The sequence below is a fragment of the Hyaena hyaena genome, unplaced genomic scaffold (genome assembly GCF_003009895.1).
Source record: "Hyaena hyaena isolate Hyena2069 unplaced genomic scaffold, ASM300989v1 scaffold_730, whole genome shotgun sequence".
Taxonomy (NCBI): Eukaryota; Metazoa; Chordata; class Mammalia; order Carnivora; family Hyaenidae; genus Hyaena; species Hyaena hyaena.
This window is the reverse complement of record NW_024081363.1, coordinates 937686-952837: the sequence shown is the minus strand read 5'-3', so window position 1 is coordinate 952837 and position 15152 is coordinate 937686.

The following is a 15152-nucleotide window of genomic DNA, read 5'->3' as shown; positions in this document are numbered from 1 at the left end:
ACATTCACCGCCCTTTGCGCTTGGGGCTGCCATCTACTCTCCTGGCTCATTCCTTCGCCACCAACTGTGCTCTTGCAACTCATTTCTGACACAAGTCATTTTATTTCAGACCTCCACGCACTTACATAAGCAATCCTCATTTCCCCAAATGCTTCCTCACCCCACCCCTGCCCCTCAAAATCCAGAGTCCTTTCTTTAAGACCCAGTTTTAGCATCTGTTTCCATGATTGCTTATCTTCTCCTTAGCATTGTTGTCGTGTTCGTCTGGCTGTGCATTCCCCCAGACGTTGAGTTCTCTTCGTGTCTTTCTTGTGATACTCATGTCTGGGGGTGCACAGGCATATGCAAAGGGACTCAGAAAAAGCAGGATACACTTAACTGGGGCAACAATTTTCTTTTCACAGTGCGGGACATTTTTAATATTTAAACATTAAATACATTAGAGAGCCATGTGCAAAGGGTACATGAAATTTTAAACTGAGACAGAGGACCTCAAACAAATATCAAGGGAGTTTATGGCAAGTTATTTGGCCACAACCAGCAGCCAGCACTCCCGTCTGCATTCTCCCTAGGTCTCCTGGACCATGGGAGTACTTGAAGGAGGGCTTTGAGAAACCCCCCGGGCTGATGACCATCATCCCTCACAACTGCCCCCTTCCTCATCTTCAGCACTATTCCTGGCATGTGAGAAATGCCTCAGTAGATTTGTATTCATTCACTAATTGAATGAAAAAGTGGCCATGCACATTAGGAGCAGGGAAGTTTATGTAAAAAAAAAAAATTAGTTTCCTCATACCAAACGTCAAAGATTTCATCGAATACCAACCTCTCTTTAATATAGTAAAAGTAATAGGCACTGTCATTGTAGGCCACTTGGCACTAAATAACAATCTGAAACTTCGATGGGCTGGGATGCCGTAGGATTCTGTTAGGGCTGGTTGGATGAGAAGAAATGAAAGCTGTCTGCAGCTGGCTCCCACCCTCCGGAATCCTGAAGGCACCTCCAGGGTCCCAGAGGCCATTCAACCAGGAACAAGCCCAACAGATTGCCTGAGGGGAGAATGGCTACTGAGCTGAAAACAAAAACTGGAAAGGCTTTTAGCAACCTCAAACTAACTAAACTTGCGGCCATTGGTGAAAGTTAGTGAGGAGAAACGGGGCTCCTGAGGGAAGACTGCCAAGAAAGCCACATTCCAGAAGAGCGGAGGAAACTCTGGGCTGAAGGACCCACTACCAATGTCCCTTTCCTGAGTCCGCATTCGCAGACATGGCCATGCACCTGCAGACCTGAAAAATACACTGAAAACTGAACTGAATGACCCCTGGCAGTTAAGCTCTAAGGCAAAATTGCTTAGAGTGGAAACCAAATCGGACAAATCGGGCGGAGAGCGGCGTTCATAAGTGGAAGGAATAATAACTGAACAAGAGCCTTCCTATGGCTTTCTCCCTGCTCCCTGCCCAGTCTGCCTCCTCTAGTTCTGGCTCTTGCTTTCATTTCTGGCCTCCCTGGCCCACCTGGGAATCCCTCTGTCTCCTTCTCTCCCTCCCCTTGTAATCAATCCTTCTCCAAGGCCTTGCCTGCTGGATGTCTCTCAGTCTTCCCACCTCCCGCCCCCCATGGCCAGTACCCTGGTCCACAGTTGCTGCTCTCTCTCCTAGACCAAGACAATAGCCTACTTGGGGTCCCTGTCCCTGCCAGGTGCCCCCTCCTTCTCCAATGTGCAGGGAGAGCCCCTGTGCTTAAAGCCCTTTTTGTCTTCTCATAGTCCGTAGGCTTAAAGTCCAAAACCCTGACCCTCATCCCCTCTCCCTCTCCAATCGCATGTCACCTTTGCTCCTCCTCGCCTTCCATCTTTCAGACACTGCCTTCTTTCAGACCATCGGGGTGACAGGCCTACGTGTGCCATGTGTCCTCTGCTCGACAGCTGCCCCAGGCCCCATTTCCCTTGTTTTCCTCCTCTCCTCTTTCAGCTCTTCCCTGATCTCTCCCTCTAGACCCAATCCCCTCCCTCCCAGCACTTGTCACAGGCTATCTGCCCACTGCAGGGAGAACTTTCATCCATGTGTTTCTTTCACAGTAAATTGGAAACTCCGTGAAAGTAAAGATTATGTGGTTTTGCTCACAATCTTGCCATGAGTATTTTGAACTGTTCCATAGGAGACACTCAATAAACATTTGTGGAATGAATGAATGAATGAATGAATGAACGAGCTGGAAGAATCCATAGGCCCACGGCAACAGCAGCTGTTACTGTGGCCTCATCAGGAGGTGAGTCTGACCTTTCCTTATTAGGTGACATCAGAGGCCATGTGATGAGGGGGATAGAGTGGTCCCAGCCAGTCAGCAGCTACTGAGGTTGGAGATTATGACAATGTAGACCCTCACACAAGAGCAAAAGCTCTTGCTTTCCAAAGCTGTCTTGCTTTCCACCAATCTACCCTTCAGCCAGATGTGCCCAGTAAATTCTGTTGTTTGTCCTGGAGATGCCAACTACAGATCTCAGTCCTCCACAGGCCCAATCTTTAGGCAGCCAGAACTGCTTCCGGGCGAGCCAGATGATGGAAGCAGTGGGACTCTTTCTTTAAGGAGCTCAAAGACACAGTCCTCTTCCAGGAGAGATATAGATGTTATCTATATGGATATGTATATACCCGTATGTATGTATGTTATCTATATGGATATGTTATCTATATGGATATGGATATGGATACAGACACAGATAACAGGTAACAGAGAGGCAGTACAGCAGAAGGAGGGATTAACCCAATTGTTAACTCTTGATGAGTTCTATAATTTTTTACCTTGCATAGCACTTAGGTCCCTACTCACCTTAGTATCTATTAAACTGGATTGACTCAAAAGACCTAAGGAGAAGCTATAATGATACTCAGTCAGCTAAAACAACCAAGCAACTGGTGTATGTCAGGTCCTGGGCACAGTGTCACCTGTTCCCTAGCTGTTCTCCCTCTCTCTGTGGTGCGAATGAATAAGACAATGTGTAAGTTTCATGAGGCCCTTAGATTAGTTGCAAAGGTTAGTGCTCGAATATTATCATAATAAGACACTAGGATTGGAAGGATTTTAGGAAGGCACCATCCAGCTGAGTGAAAATTTCTTAGGGCACCTTCTCCTCCTTCTCCTCCTCCTCTTCATCATCATCATAGGATGGCACCATTGGAAAGTCTGACATGAAGCCCTGAGATTTTGCACTATCCTCTGAAATTAGAAGAACAAGGATCATGGGAAATCTATTGACCAAACCCTCAAAATAACTGACAAAGCAGCACTAGGGATAAAGGTTCTTGATGATAATCTTTCACTTACATATCACCCCACAATCATGTCCATTAGTCACTTGAAATCCCAACCGTCCTTGTCATCCCCCAGTTCACAAAGCAAGAATTTAAGACTTATAAAGGCTAAATGTCTTGCCCAAGGTCGTCTAGCTAATTAGCAGGATATCCAGGAGTCAAGCCCAAATCTTTTGATTTCAGGATCAGGGCTGTTTCCACAACACTCTGCTTCCCAACAGGTCAGAATCATGGTCATCTCATTAATATTTTTAAATTAAGGCCTCATATATGCATGTGTAACCAATGCCCTAAAAATTAATATTAATATAATTATTAACATATGTTAATATATTAATAATAGCAGGGCACCTGGGTGGCTCAGTTGGTTAAGCCTCTGACTTCAGCTCAGGTCATGATCTCACAGTTTGTGAGTTTGAGCCCCTCATAGGGCTCTGTGCTGACAGCTCAGAGCCCGGAGCCTGCTTCAGATTCTGTTTCCCTCTCCCTCTGCCTTCTCCCCTTGCACTCTGCCCTTCTCTCAAAAATAAATAAACATCAAAACATTTTTTTTAAAGGAAAAGGAATAGTGATGTGTCCTAAAGATATTACCTATTCTGCTGCAAAGCAAAAATGTCAGTCGTGTCCCACCAGTTGAAAAATGCTTTCCCGTTGGCACTGGCCACAAAAGGAGAAAACGTGTCAGCAGTGCGTCGTGAGTATTGAAAGACATCAGCGTTCCTCAGGTGAATGAAAACTCCTGGTCCTGTAAGGACAGATTTTTCCAGATAGCAAGACATCCTACTAACGCCAACTCCATCTCACTTAACATGCTGGGCTGGGAGCTCCCCTAAGCTGTCAGTCAAATCAAGTCTGCGGCCGCCTTGTGTACTTGAACTGACCAACCACTCTGGGTCCTAGAGAAGAAGCAGAGGGCATGGAAAAATAACACTGACTGGCTAAAAGAAGCTGCATTTCAAAATAGATTTAAGAGGAATTGAAACCAAGCCATAGAAAAGCTCACACTTTAAAGAGAACAAGTGTTTTAGTTCAGGTTCAAGGGACTTTCAAACTGCAGTATTTAGGCTCCAAAGATGATACTCATGCTATTGTGGTCATGAAGAAAATTAACGACCAGGTGGAATGAAGGAACAGTGCCACTGAGATCTTTATGAGTTACCTGAAATGAAATGTTTTAAAGCAGCTCACTCCTCAGCTGAGGCTCTGCGGATGCTACACAGAGGAAATCTATCTCATCATAAAGATGATGGAAAGCGCACAAAAGAGGTCTTCAAAACCAAAGATTACCAGAGATTGCCTTCATTAGAAGGCTGAAGCAGGCTCCAGGGTCCAAGCTGTCAGCATAGAGCCTGACGCGGGGCTCGAACTCATGAACCGTGAGATCATGACCTGAGCCCAAGTTGGACGCTTAACTGACTGAGCCACCCAGGTGCCCCACGTACGAATTTTCAAGGTTATGACTCTTCAATCAACAATCAAGATTCAGTGAGGTTCAGACACACATAATCCAGGTGCAGACCCTGGGCAGAAAGCACCTGTAGGCCTCCCCAGAAGGACAGAGGGTGGACAACAGGCTCAAGTGCTTTATATTCAAATAAACCCACACGTGACAGTTGTCACACGTTTGTCCTCACCACATCTTGTGCATTGCTAAGATAGGTATTTCCCACATTTTCTACCTTTTTCAGAGAACACAGTTAGGGCACTGGCAGATTAACCGATTTGCCCAAGGTCATACAAATAGACACTGTTAGAGCCAGGACTTGAACTCAGCTCTTTTGACTTGAGATACCATTTGTTTTCATTACAATGAGCTGCCTCTGTGACTGACACAGCACTTGTCTGTAGCACTTTATAATTCGCAAGCCCCTACACTGCACACTCTCATTTGTCTTCCCTGAAACCACAGAGCACAAACATGCATTTTCACCCAAACGCCTCTATCCTCTAAGTAGGAAGACTAAGAGTGACCAATCTTCCAAGAAGAAAGAATTGTTGGGATGGGAAACTGGGGTTCCTTCCTGAACTGTTACCAGAATATTCATATCTGTGCCCCATGCCAACCACGGGCTAGGTTAGAAAACATTATAAGAAATAAAGCAGGAAGATTTGCATTTTTTTTTAAACTAAGACTGCCAATATCTACTACCACACCACAACAGAATATTCCGGGGTCTTTCACTAAGCTAGTCTGTTGACATAGTCCAAATTACTATGAAGTTGGAAACAATAACATTGCATTCTTTGAAGGCACACTGTGATTATCTGACCAGCTCTGTCTTGGTTCACGTAAATAATGAATGTTAGGTAGTATGCACTCATATTTTACATTAGATAGTGCTTACAGTTTATAAAATGCTTTCATGTGCATCATCTTATTTGATCCCTCTGACAATACAATTGTTGGATATTATTATTAGTGTCAACGAGCCCTCTTACTCAACCAAAGACCTCTATAGTTAAAGCCAGAAATAGACAAGACCACTTAACTCATGTTCTAACTAAAACCCATTGGCTTATTTCTTATTGCGCTTTCTTGAGGCATTGATGAGGGTGTTTTGCAATGACCAGGAACATTCCAAGACACCAGACCAAAAAAACCCTGACAGCCTAGAAGACCACACCCCACACGTCCCCTTCCCTTGATAATCGGCTAAACACCTAGCAACCCCCACCCATGATCATGTGCTCTCTGCCCACCCTCTTGCACCTGACCTCTCCTATAAAACTCTACGTGTCCATCTTGGTGGTGGGGAGGGTGGTTTTTAAGCTGGAGCGTGCCACCTCCCTTGACAGCAGGCTCCCAAAATAAATTTCCTCCCTTCTCTTTTCCAACTCTTCCCCCACCACCTCCTGATTGCTTATGATAAGGCTTTGCTTATGATGAGTTTGTCTGAATTTGTTCTGCAACGGTCTTGGCAAACCTGGCCAGAAGCCATGCTTTCAACTTGCCTAGCCCCCTCGGGGTTCCCTGGATGGCAGGTACTGGGACAGTGCCAGGGCTCACCCATTCATTTCCTGAGTTAGTGATCTATGATGCAGATCTGTGATAGACAGGTCACATCAGTGAATGTTTATACTTGAGATGACTGACGTTCAAGGATACTGCACGATTTGCCTCTGTGTATACAACTAGGAGATTCCGGAGCCCGGGTACCTTCAGGCTACCCTGTGAGCAGTATGACTGAAGGTGCCCATGGGTTAAACTTAGCCTCCTATCTGTCATTGACCAAATCTGGAGGATGCCTGACTTGATCTACCTCTCTCTCTGGCATGGCTCTATTCCATTTTTCACTTATGCCCGTTGTTTTTTTTGTTTTTGTTTTTTTTTTTCATTTTTTAAATCCCTGTCTTTAGTCCTCAAGCTAAGCTACTTCTACGTTGCATGCCTTCCACACGACCTCCCTTACCTCCTCAAAAAACGGTTCCAAACACTAACCCTCCTCTTCGATGGTCCCCCTGACTCAGAAGCAGCCAGATGTTTGCCTGAACATGAGCACCCATTAATGTGAGAAACCAGTGAAAACAGAAATAGTGAGCAAAACACACGAATGTTCTCTATCTTCTCCAGCCACGGAGAAGGTTTTGGGAGCTGTTTCTGAGGTGTTTCCTGTGATCTTGTCAGTTGGAGGCATTGCCCCTAGGCCTAGAAAATGTGATTTTCCTCTAGCACGTTCTCCCTCACTACTGCTTTCTCGTCCTTGTCCTCAAGGTCCAAGGACTCAGAGAGAGAGGAGAGCCAGCCAATAGGAACAAAGCATGAGCCCTCACTGCGGGGAGAGCACCTCTCACTGCCAACAGCTACGTGACTTTCCAGAGGACACACTGTGCCCTAAGAAATGAACCCCCACAGTGGGGGGAAGAGTAGAGACTGGAAGGCGGTATTGGAAAACCTCTCCTAGCTCAGCTGGTGTGTTCACACATGCTCCGGTCAAGTGCTGAACACAGCCCCTTTTCAGTTGGAAAACCACACACACAATATTTCTTTTCCCAGTTCTCAAGAAACACAAAAGGATTAGGGTGCATCTAATACCATGCAAGGGAATAGTTACCAGCTGCTAAATGGGCCTTAAAAGTGTGAAGACAATTGGCCACAGATATTTCCAATTTAGAAGTTTGTGGATGGCCTTTATCCAGCCTTTTATTACTTCTAATAGTCATGTGATGGGGAGTAAAGTGACTATAAATTAGTGCCAACTAATTCTTTGCAATAGAACAGAGGTCAATTTGTCTTTAAAAAAAAAAAAAAAAGCACAGGCTTAGAGAACAAATGAATCAATCCTGAGGGTCCCTGATGACTTTCTGAGGTTTTGGATGAGTAAGGGGGCTGCTCTAAGTCTTGGTTTGAGGTGCAAAAGATCACAAAATCTTACAACAAAGAGAAAGTACACCTGAAATCAATATAATCTTGTTATCATCCAAACTTCGATTAAAATTGCTTGAAAAATTAAAATAAAACTCTTAGAAATAGAATGAGGATTGTAAAAGTTTAAGAGAGAGAGAAGTAAAGCCATGCAGGTAAATTTACCCGGTCACCAGGGCCGGCGGCTGCTCGGCCTAACTAAGCAGAGAGAAGAGTGGTAACGCTCTGGATATTGAAAACAACAGAAACAGTGACAAACTTTGTGTCTGTCCTTATTCACGGGCCTAAGCGACCCAAGTGAGTGACGACCCTGCATCCTCACACTCTTTGAGGACAATGAGAGACCAGGCCCTACAGTGCATTCCTCCTTCGGCTTCTGCTTCGCATCCCCATCACCCCTTCAAGACAGTCTGTGAAGACTTTTCCCTAATGTTCTGCAGAGGGAGGCTCAGGTTCTGCCTCTGACTGTGCAGCAGCTCCCCGAATAGCAAATGGCTTCACGAAGCTAGGAGGCAAGCTTTGCGACATGCCCCCCTCCTTCCCCACTGCCTGGCATCCCAGCCCACACACCTGAGTCGACAGCAACCACTCTGCCTTCGACCTTGAGCACCAGACCAACGTCATGGCTCCCGTGTTGGGTGGGATGAGAGTCTAGCATGGCGGCCTCCAGCCTCTCTCTTTCCAGCCTTATCTAGTCCTGTCCCTTGCATGTCTTCCAAAGGGCTTTCAAACTGATCTCATTGCTAGTCAGTATAGAGGCCCCTACGTATTCCTATTTCTGTGCCTTTACTCATTCATTCTCTCTACCCCAAGTATCGCCTCCTTTATATCTGCATATTCAAAACCTACCTGTTGTTTACAAGTCTGTTTTCATGCACCTGGCACCATTTCCCAACTGGCTCTCATACTCCAAAAATATAAAGAAGACGGCAGAGTCCTTTGAGATTTAGTGCCAGAACGAGCTGTGGAGTTCATAATGATTCCTGTTTATTAAGCCCTTACCACATGCCAGCCCCTTTGCCTGGGGTTGATGCAGATGACTTTAGTTGATTCTCATTGCAGCTCTAACAGATATTAATCCTACTCTATAGGTGAGGAGGCTGAAACTCAGAGATTTTTACTGCTTACCTAGGATACAAAGAAGGTAGGTCACAGAGCCTGAGTTCTCAGGAACCACAGCACATTATCATCTCACTGTCTCGTTTTCATAAAATGCCCACTTAGAAACACACTTGAGGTTCAATAATCAAATTTTAAAATGCACAAGTCTCTGAATAAACGTTTCTCCAAAGAAGATATACAAATGGCCTGGCCAATAAGCACACATAAAGATGCCCAGCATCATTAGTCATTTGGGAAATGCAAATCCAAACTACGGTGAAATACAGATTGGCTCTAAGCAAAAAAGACACACAATAACAAGTGATGAAGAGATGGGAGCAATTAGGGCCCTCCAGTATTTCTGGTGGGGATGTGAAAGGAGGCAGCTGCTTTCTAAAATAGTTCGGTAGTCCCGCAAAATGTTAAACAGCGAGTTTCCATGTAAGCCAGCAATTCCACATCTAGGTATTTCCACACACAAAAAGGGAAAACATACGTCCACAGAAAAGCATGTGCCCAATAGTATAATTCATTACAGCCAAAATTGGAAGCAAACTAAATGTCAATCAAGAGAAAAATGAAAAAATCAATGTAGGATATAACCATACAATGGAATATTATTCAGCCATATAAAGTGCTGACACACTCTTCAACACAGATGAACCTTGAAAACACTATGCTAATTAGAAGAACCCAGACACAAAGGGCCACATATGATAGGGTTTTATTACATGAAATGTCTGTAACAGGCAAATCCAGAGAGACAGAAAATAGATGCAGGATTTCATTAGACCAGAAGGGGTGCAAAGGTGGAGGAATGTATAGTGACAGCTAACAGGTACAGGATTTCTTCTTGAGATAATAAAAATGTTCTAAAATTAGGTTTAGGTGATGATTGCACAATTCTTTGAAATTATATATTCACAATATACTGAAAACCACTCAACTGCATTCTTGTTAAGTTTTATTTTGAGGTACACTTATTATATTGTTCTAGCAAACTGACATATAAAATTTAGAAATTTTCATGCTGACTCAAATGAAAATATCTTCATTCTCAAGATCAAAAGAATACTGGGGCGCCTGGGTGGCTCAGTCAGTTAAGTGTCCGACTTCAGCTCAGGTCATGATCTCATGGTTCACGGGTTCGAGCCCCACATTGGGCTCTGTGCTGACAGCTCAGAGCCTGAAGCCTGTTTCAGATTCTGTATCTCCCTCTCTCTCTGACCCTCCTCTGCTCATGCTGTCTCTCTCTCTCAGAAATAAATAAAACATTAAAAAAAAAAAAAAGAATCAAAAGAATACTGTCAAAAAAAGAAACACTAGGGGCTCCTGGGTAGCTCAGTTGGTTGAGCATCCGACTTTGGCTCAGGTCATGACCTTGTGGTTCCTGAGTTCGAGCCCCGTGTTGGACTCTGTGCTGACAGCTCACAGCCTGGAGCCTGCTTCGGATTCTGTGTCTTCCTCTGTCTCTGCCCCTCCCCAACTCATGCTTTGTCTCTCTCTTTCTCTCTCAAAAATAAATAAAAACATTAAAAAAAATTTTAAAGAAATACTAAACACGTTTCATCTTTTTATAGTAAAAGATTATTTTTCATGTTAAATTAATGCTAATTTGAATATGATGGCTTTCGCGGATTTGTTTGTATGCAATTTGTGAATTTGTTTTGGCTTCATAGCTAGAGAGGTGGTATGGAAGCATATGGATTTATACTTAATTTTATGTTGAAACGTAATAATTTATGTTCATAATACTAGCAACAATGAAAACTTTTTTTTCCTTTTAAAAGGGGTCAAAAATTTATACAAGGTTGATAAATATTACATTACAATAGTTCCTGTTTTCCTTTCACATCCATAAAAAGTAGAAAAGTGTCCCTAGATACTCAAAAGCTGAAGAGTGACTCTCTGTTCAGTCCTAGGTTTTCCGCAGATTTGATTTAAAATCAACTGAAAAGTAAAATTATTCCCCAATAGCCAAGCTCTCTGGGGACTACAAGACTTTCCTGCCCTACTTAGAAAATGGCAGGAAGATCTGGATGCAGAAGGCCATGGGACAGACCACGTGTGCTGCTCACATGGATGCTTTGCCCAGACTGAGCACATCTAGGCTCTGAGGCCCCTGAACCCTTACTCAGATCCATCCACATGCCACTCCCACTCATGCTCCACTCACTATCACCTCCCGAAATAGGAAGACCTTTCCCCCAACCTCACCGAACCATATGGAGCTCAAGGCCTTCCTTTTACACATTTCAGGAAAACATCTGAGCCCCTCGGGAACAACAGGAGCATGCTGCAAATCCCATCAGGTCTGACGTCCCTCCGCCATGTTCAGTCAGCTGATTCACCACAGGAAGGTGTTTATGAAGTTTCAAATAAATTGATGTTGCAGGAACTTCCTTCCAGTACTTCTCATAGCTAGCCTCAACAGAAACTATTTCTAAGGGTAATCATTCATCATTAAGTGGAGTTGTGACATTGGAATTAGGATAGTTCAAATAGAATCTGAAATTCACTTAAAAGAAAGGAAATGAAGCTTGTTATGGATGAAATTGCTGAAATCCTAACCCCCAGTATCTCAGAATGTGACTGTATCAAGAGATCGGATCATTAAAGAGGTAATTAAAGTTACAAGAGGCCATTGGAGTGGGCCCTTATCCTGTATCATTTATATCCTTACAAGAAGAGCACATGGGGACAAGGCACGTCCAGAGGAAAGACCACTGGACAAAGACAGCCATCTACAAGCCACGGAGAGAGGCCACAGAAGCCACCCCCATTGACACCATGATCTCGGACTTCCAGCCTGCCAGGAGAAATAAATTCTGTTAAGACACCCAGTCTGTGGTACTTTGTTATGATAGGCTTAGAAAAGGAATACAAGGCTATCCCAAATAAATCCTTTAATTTACGAACTGCTTCTTAGTTACAAAAACCTTCCATTTACTTTACCTTGTCTAATCCTCACAATTACTATCATCCCTCCCCCGCTTTTCTTAAGATGAGAAAATAGAGACTCCGATTTGCACAAATTCCTATAGCAAATTAGTGCCAGCGTAGAAATCCAAGACAGGCCTCTTTATCCCTACTTCTGCCCCTGACTACCAAGCTTTTAGTCCTTCGAGCTATGAATCTGAAATAACGGACAAGAATGCAGTTAACGCCTTAAATACGAAAGAGATCAAACTATTTTAAATAAACCCACATAAACAAGAGATTTGATCAGTGTACCCCTTAAGCTGGGGCAAAAAGGCCTGTGTCCTGCATGAATTAGAGAAAATGCCAACAGCAAATATGTGCAAGAGCACAGGGACACCCTGATCACTCCAAATCTAGCACTTAACACCAACACAGCCGGCCCCAAGACTTTCAACATCTGCTCTGGTAAACTAACACCGTTCTGGTCTCCACAGACGCTACTGTGGATCTCCAGCCATAAGTTCTCATTTTGCAGTATATACAAATGTCGAATCATTATGTTGTACACCTGAAACTTATATGTGCTATGTCAATTATGTCTCAATTAAAAACAAACAAGAACCAAACGGCAAGTGTACCTGAATGCCATGAAGGTCTGTGGATTTGCCACTTGTCCAACACTTGGAGGCAGACGCAGCTTCGGGGTGTGGGAAGGATTTGTGCTTAGCTAAGAGAAAAGACTAATTAACTTGTCAAATCCTTTCTCTAAGCGTGAACAGTGGAATTCTACTTAATGAAGTACTATTTCCCAGTAGCACCCAGAGTGCTTTTTCCTGCTTCTGTTCACATTTCAGTTTGTAGCTCCTCATGGACTCGTGAATTACAAAGGGATTTCACAACAGTTGCACGTGGCAATTGAGGAATGTTTCGTAATGTTAAATAATGCATATTGCTTTTAAATGTATATGGATCATATATATAAATATGTATGCTTTTAAAGATATGTATATATGAATATATCACACTTCAAGTATGATCCTGAGGTTTTATACTAATGCCTAGATGGGCGTTGAATGCTAGAAATACAAATTTCTTTTATGAAACATCTAATACGATTTAGCTAACTATTCAAAAATCAAAATTGAAAATGTTAGTTTTATTTCTGATTGTATTAAAACATTTTGAAAATATACATGCAAATAATTTTAATTTTACACTTTGACTTTGATGTTCACTTATCTTCATGAAAATATATTTAAATATATTTAAAATATATCTTGAATACAACTACGTTTTCAATCCTTTAGATGATCTCTATGAATAGAACTCAAATTATGTGAAAATCACATAATTAGGGATTTTTGCTCAAGTTAAGTGAAGAGAATAAATTTAATGGGATAAATATATGGTAATTTATGAATTATGTATGTCTTCATTTTATTCTCATGCAAATGTCACCAACTCATCAAGAGAGTTCTCAGACATGTGCATTAATAATTAAATTCAGTCATCTTTGGTATTTTGCCGATTTTCAGTCATTAAGAACAGAACTCTGTGCATATTTGGTATTGCCATAGTGAGGATATGTTTATCAAGGTAGGAAGATAGAACTTATTTTCCAGAACAGTTTCTTAGCTCGATTTATAATTTTTAAATGTTTAGACATATGATATATGGGCCTTCATTTATACTGTTGCTCCGGGCCTCACAAATATTAGGGCAGGCGTGCATTTTATAGCCTCCCAAAGGTTTCTCTTTGATGATAGTGTCTGTATTTATGAGCACCTCTCCTGTATCAGGCACCATGTCCTCGATGCGGTTAGACAGATGCCTAGTGCCCAGGCCCTGCCTTTGTGAGGCTTAAAATGTGACAGGTGTAGGGGCACCTGGGTGGCTCAGTCGGTTAAGCGTCCAACTTTGGCTCAGGTCATGATCTCATGGTGCGTGGGTACGAGCCCCACGTCGGGCTTTGTGCTGACAGCTCAGAGCCTGGAGCTTGTTTCAGATTCTGTGTCTCCCTCTTTCTCTGACCCTCCCCTGCTCACGCTGTCTCTCTCTCTCTCTCAGAAATAAATAAAACATTAAAAAAAATTTTTTTTAATGTGGCAGGTGTAGCAGGAGACACAGACAGGTCATAGAAGTGACCACACGGCAAGAGAGGGGTGCAGAATACCCGGGATCACCAGCAAAGATGTCCCAGAGAAGGTGCACTCTGAGCTAGGTTCTAGGGGGCAGAAAGGCCTTCACAAAGAGAGAATGAGTGTGAAGGAAGGAAACCTACGGCCCCACGGCTCTTACAGGAGCTCACGCAGCATGTGGCGGGAGCAGAAGTGGGAATGGCAGGAACCAACGCTACGCCAGCCTCGTAGACTACGCCGAGGCAACTCAGATGCATTCCCCCTGGTTGCTGGGGGCCTCTGGATTTGTCAGCAAGGGCACACAATTCATATACTTGAATTGAGAGCAGATCACACTTGTGCTTCTGTGGGAAACTGATTATAGAGAGAAGGGGTTGGATGCAGGAAGAACAATTAGGTTTTGGCAGTTATCCGGGGAAGAAAGGAAGGGCCCAGGAAAAGGATGGCAGTAGGGATGGACCCAAAACGACAGACTTGAGAGGTGCTTTACTTTTTCAAGTTCTGTCTGTAATCAAAATGTAATTTCTTAAATCCGTACATGTTGGTGGAAGTGTGTGTACACACATGTATGTGCCTGGCCAAGCTGTTCACTCAGCTCAGAAATCTTCCCTAGCAGATCCCAGACGGACTGACACCCCGGTGTAGCAGGAAGGCTTGCAGTAAAAGTGGATAGAACTATTCCCGCGTGTCACCCATCCTTCCGTTAGACCACTCTGGCTCCTAGAATACGATCCGCTGCACTGAGTAGAAAGCTACCACTATAAAACTTACTCATCAGCCTAATTCTATCCTTTGTAATATATACAGCATTCTAGGTGCTAGAAATTAGAACAGATAAGGTTTCGTATAATTCAGGAGCTGTCGTATTTCCCCTTAGCTGTCTATTTCCAGCCTAGCCACTGCTGGTCCTTTATTCCTCACAAACTGTGCTCAGGAACCTCATCGCCCTTGCTAAGCACAGCCGCCTGCCACCGCCAGTGGCCCAGTCACATGGCCTCAGCTGCATTCTGGTTTGTCAGTGTCTCTCCCAGCATGCAGCACCTAGAAGTATTTCATAATTCATATGTTTCCCAAGTCTCATTGTCCTTTCTCATAATTAATATAGACGGCTGAGGATTGAATGCAACTTTTCATCCCCAGGGCACATTTTTATGAGATTTACCACAAAGGTTTCATTTCTTCACTCAGAATATGGGAAGATTTTTAATTTACTCCACCAACAGGAGATAGAGAGGGTGTCTCCTTGGTCAAAGACCTGGGATTACAATTTAAACAGAGCTCCCCAAAGGAAGTTACTTACCAACAATGAAGTAGCT